The sequence below is a fragment of the Nannospalax galili genome, unplaced genomic scaffold (genome assembly GCF_000622305.1).
Source record: "Nannospalax galili isolate Female #2095 unplaced genomic scaffold, S.galili_v1.0 scaffold1206, whole genome shotgun sequence".
In the NCBI taxonomy this organism is placed as follows: Eukaryota; Metazoa; Chordata; class Mammalia; order Rodentia; family Spalacidae; genus Nannospalax; species Nannospalax galili.
The window spans coordinates 1,359,646-1,365,145 of NW_008355162.1; positions in this window are offsets into that span (position 1 = coordinate 1,359,646).

The window sequence follows — 5,500 nt, forward strand, 5'->3', positions numbered from 1 at the left end:
TACAGGAAGCTGGGAAAATGACAGCCTGTATTACGGAGGACGAGACCGCTGCCAAAACGGTCACTTCTAATAACTTGAAGGTTAGAAACATATCAAGTCAGCTCAGCCTTGGCTGGGTGAGCTCAGGTAGACCGCTGTAGGTGAGAGCTGTTTCCTCCTGCCTACGTATAGTGTGGATCTGTGATGAGGTGTCAGCCGGGAACAACTAGCTATTTCTCAGAAGAATGGAGAGGAGGCTAGTGAGATGGCTCAGTGGGTATTTGCTTCACAAGCCTGAGGACCTGAGTTCAGTCCCCAGCACCCACATAAAAGCTGGTCACGGTGGCGTTTTGTCTGTAGTCCCAGTGCTGGGAGGTGGAGACAGGAAGATCCTTGGGGCCTGCTGCCTAGCCAATCTAGCTGGATCCATGAGCTCCAGGTTCAGTGAGAGACCCTGTCTTAAAAAATAAGGATGAGCCGGGCATGGTGGTGCATGCCTTTAGTCCCAGCACTCAGGAGGCAGAGGCAGGCAGATCTCTGTGAGTTCAAGGCCAGCCTGGTCTACATAATGAGTTCCAGGCCAGGTCTCCTGTAAGGAGACAAAAAAGAACAAAAAAACAAAAAGGATGAAAGTGACTAAGGAAAACTTCTGACACCAACCTGGCCTCTGCATACACGCACATACGCACGCACGCACGCACGCACACACACACACACACATTTAAAAGAAAATTGTAAGGAAATAGAGAGCTTGGAAATTTGGAGACTTGCTGGGTGGGAAAAATAAAACCATTTCTCATCTTCAGCCTTGTGAACCAAGATTCTTGACTTCAGATACAGCTTGGGTGAGGTCAAATCAAAGGCTCAGTTCTCATGCTCATGGAAAGACTTGGGAAGAGCTAATGGTGATCTGGTACAGCCCCGCAGTGGCCTGCCAGGTGTCATTTAAGTGTGATAAAATGCATGGGAAACCCACAGTGTTTGAGAGAACTGTATTGCCAAAAACCTCCTCAGACTGGGCTAAAGAGTAAGACGCGGCTGGAGAGGTGGCTCAGCAGTTAAGAGCACTGGCTGCTTTTGAAGAGGACGAGGGTTCAATTCCCAGCACCCACATGGCAGCTATGAACCATCCTTAACTCCAGTACCAGGGGAATCCGAAGCCCTCTTCTGACCTCCACGACATTGCACGACACGGGTGCACTCACATACATGCAGGCAACACACTCATACACATAAAATAAGAAAAATAAAGAGCACTGGCTGCTCTTGCAGAGGATCTGGGTTCTGTTCCCAGCCCTCACATTGAGCTGCTCACAACAGTCCATAACTCCAGTTCCAAGGGATTTGATGCCCTTTCAGGCTTCTGTGGGCATTGCATGCATGTGGTACACATACCCACACAGGCAAAAACACTACTATACAGAAAAAAAGAAATACTTTTGAAGATACTACTGAAGACGGGAACAGTGTCGGGTCACCATCGACATCCATGGGCAGGACAACGCTGACATATGAGTTACCTTTGAATCTCTGTGCCAAAATACCAGACAGAAACAGCTTAAAGGAGAAAAGATTTCTTTTGGTTCATGGTTTCAGAGGGTTTTGTCCATTGGAGTGGGGATGGCATGGTGGTGAGGGGTGTAGTGGAGTCTGTAGATGTCACAGCAGACCAGGAAGCAGAGGAGGAGGAGAGAAGCCAGGGGTCAGGTGTCACCTTCAAAGGCCACCTCTAGTGACTAGCTTCTGTCAGCTAAGCCCAACTGCCCAGAGGTTCCACAGTCTCTCCAAACTGTACCACCTTCTGGGGAACAAGTATCGAAGGGGAGTGTTGACTGTGTGTATTCAGTGTTTTTTTTTTGGTTTTTTTTTGTATCACTGTGATAAAATCCCTGACAAAGCAGCTTAAGGAAGGAAGTGTTTATCGTGGCTCACAGTTTGAGGGTGCCATCCATCATGGAGGGAGGTGCCATCCACCATGGAGGGAAGGCATGGTGGCAGGAGCGTGAGGCAGCTGGTCACAGTGCATCCGTGGTCAAGAAGCTGGTGCTCAGCTCGTTTTCTCCTTTTCATTCAGTCTGGGATCCCAGCCCACGGGACGCGCCACCTACATTTACAGTGGGTCTTCTCAGCTTTGTAAACGTTTCTAGAAACACCCTTATAGACATTCCCAAATGCGTGCCTCCATGGTGATTCGAGATCCAGCTGTGTTGACGATGAGAATTAACCATCACACTGGGTTAGCCTGAGTTCGTTCTGTGCAGTTCTGATGGGCGTGTAAGGGGCGGGAGGGACAGACAGAAGGAAGGGGCACCAGTAGTGTCTTTAGATTATGTCCAGGTCGAATTAGAATGTGCCACTCTGGGACTTAGGCTCAGTGTCATGACTGGATGAGACTGTCAGCGTCTTGGGGTAGGAATGAAGATATTGTGTAAGAAGTATCTTAGTCAGTTTCGTTCTGCAGTAGCAGAAACCAGAAACTTATAAAGACAGCTTCTGGTTCTGGCCCCTTCAAGCTTCTTAAGATTTTCTTGTGTCTGCCTCCCATCTCTCCATAGCAGTGCTGGGGTTATAGATGTTCCCTGCTGCCTCCAGCTTTAAGTAGGTTCTAGGGATCCGAACTCAGGTTCTTACACTTATGTAGCTTTACACTTATATAGCTTATACTTTACCCACTGAACCATCTTCCAGCCCCTCCTGAAGCTTCTGACCTCTTCCAAGGGGCCAGTGTGAACAGACATGGAACACAGCTTTCCCTGCTGCCCTGGCCACCTGCACTGCTAGGCAGAAGCCCGAGGGTGACTCTTGTCTCAACCACCAAGTTCTAGGGTGGTTTGTGGGATAGTGTCTTTGTGGGACAGGGTCTTTGTGGTGACAGTTAGCCAATCCACTGATGGGGCAGAGACAGAGGGACAGGGTGCCTCTTCTCAGCTCTGTGCCAGCTGTCACACTGTACTGAAAAGTCAGTGTGCCCAGCATCTCTTCCTCTTAGTAAGAAGGAGCTAAGACTCTAGAGCTCTGGTGTTTTATGTGCATGCATCTGATTCAAGTAGAAAAGAGGGCGTTGTCTCAATGCAGCACGCTATGAGCAGGGTGCTACCTGCAAGCCTCCTGCTTGTGTACTGGGCTGGGGCTCCTAGGCTGAGTGGGTCCCTCTACTTCCTAGGGCTCATCTCAGCAGATGCTCCCAGAAAAGGGTCTTCCAGTACAGCACGCAGCTCTGGCAGACCCAACAGAAATTCGCATCAGGACCTTATAGAGGGTCCCTCCCAATAGGAAGACATGGGCTATTTGTCATCTCTTTGTTTTTCTGTTCCAGAGTGGGGCACCTCAGGTTGCATTGCTAAGAAATATCTGGCATTCAACCATCTCTCTTCTAGAAGTGTCAATCAAAAAAAAAAGATAAAAATAAATACACAAAAAATAAATCCAGACGAAAAAATGGCAAAGAGATGCACACAGAATTCCTGTAACAAAAATCTTTCAGTCTGTGCTCAGGATGGAGCCCAGTTGGTTGAGTGCTTGCCTAGCGTGCACACAAGACTGGGTTCCATCTCCAGCACCATATAAAAGGTCATGGTGGGACAGGCCTGTAATCACAGCACTCAGGAAGCAGAAGCAGGAAGATCAGATCAAAGTCATCCTGGGGCCTTGTGTGGGCATCTCACATGTCCCATTCCATCTTGTGTTGCTCTAACACGATACCTGACACTGAGTAATGAATAAAGAAAACAGGGTGAGTTGACTCATGATCTGGAAGCACCATAGAAGCAGGAGGAGCAGAAGCACTAGGTCATCCTTGATGACCTAGAGAGTTCAAGGTCCGTTTGGGTTCCCTGAGATCCTGTCTCAAAGGAAAAAGAGAAAGTAAGTTGGAATTTTTAAAGTTGCTTTTAAAAAAGGAAAGAAGGCTGGGCTTGGTAGTGCACACCTTTAATCCCAGCACTAGGGAGGCAGAGGCAGGTGGATATCTGTGAGATGGAGGCCAGCCTGGACTACATAGGGAGTTCCAGGCCAGCTGGGGCTACAGGGAGACCTTATCTCAAAAACAAAAACAAAAACAAACAAGAAAACAAAACAGAAAGCAAAGAAAACTTGTATAAAAGGAGAATCAAACAGCGCCAAGTCTGAAACTGACTTGGCTGGACAAATGTCTCACCTTAGTTTAACTGAGTCCAAATTCATTGAGTCTCCCAGACATCTGGAAGGTGACATTCTAAATGTTTACACTTGTTTCATGTGCCTTTTCGCTGAGTCTCATCCCCACCTCCTTCCCTCTGCTTCACACTCACCATCTCATTGCACACATACACTCATCTTTCTATTTACATATATATCATTTTTATATATGGCTTGTGAAGTCTGCCAGACGAAGAAATGTAATAGTCCTGAAAACAGCTGGAAAATTATGCAACCGTGGGGAGACTGGGCCCGTGTACATTCTGTACTGCAGAGTTGCACAACATGCCGAGTTTGTTAGAAGTGAGTCTGGGAGGGTTTTATTTTTTCCTCTAGGACAACAGCTTGCCTGGTGGGGTAGGCCTCCTGCAGAAGGCGTTTTCTCCAGGAGCCTTAACTTCCCCTGATGGAGGAGAAAGGAAGATGGAAGAGCCTGCTGGGAGCTAGCTGAGTGGTAGGCAGCCAACACCATGGGCCAGTGGAACACAGGCCCAAGGCCCAGCGAATCTGAGACCCTGGGGTCCAGTGATGCTGGGTTACATGAGACTCTGTCTCAAAGGGGGCAAAAAAAAGAAAAAGAAAGAAAAGAAAACTTGTACATCAGAGGAGAATCAGGCACCAGGGTTTTAAGTGTGAGGCCCAAGGCTAAGACTGCAGCCTGGGGCTCACACCTGGGCTGAGGCTTGGGGCCCAGCAAGGTCAAGGATACAATCAGGCTAAACTGTGGGGCCCATGAGACTGAAAACTGGAGCGCCTTTGATGCTGAGGCTGGGGCCCTGGTGAGGCCAAGTCCTGGGGCTTAGTAAGACAAAGATCTGGGTTCCACCTGGGTCTAGACTGAGGTTCTATAATGCCAAAGTCTGTGGTTCAGTGGACCTGAGGTATGGGACCCAGTGAGACCAAGCCATGAGGCCCTGCAAGGCCAAAACTCAGGGTCCACTTTAGATCTAGGCAGGGCTGTGGTACGGTGACATTGAGGTCTGGGGTCAAGTGAGGTCAAGGCCACAGTCAAAGTCTCAGGACCAGCCAAGCCTGGCTGTTGAATCCAGTGAGGCACAGTGAGTTCAAGCCCTGAGTCCTCTGAGACCAAGGCCTGGAGTCCAGCTGAGCCAGAGCTCTAGGACCCCGTGTGGCCGAGGCTTGAATGCTGCCAAGGCTAAGGCCTACTTTGGAGTGTGAGTGAGAACTGCCTGCTAGAAGGATCTGTGCCTCTGCTGCCCTGCATCAGGTGGATGGAAACTTCCACAAAGTGAATCTTGAGACAAGGAGAGCTGACCCCCTGTTGCTCCCAGAGCACATGAACTTCTACTGGACAGCGATGGTTGTCTGGGACTATCCCCCGCCT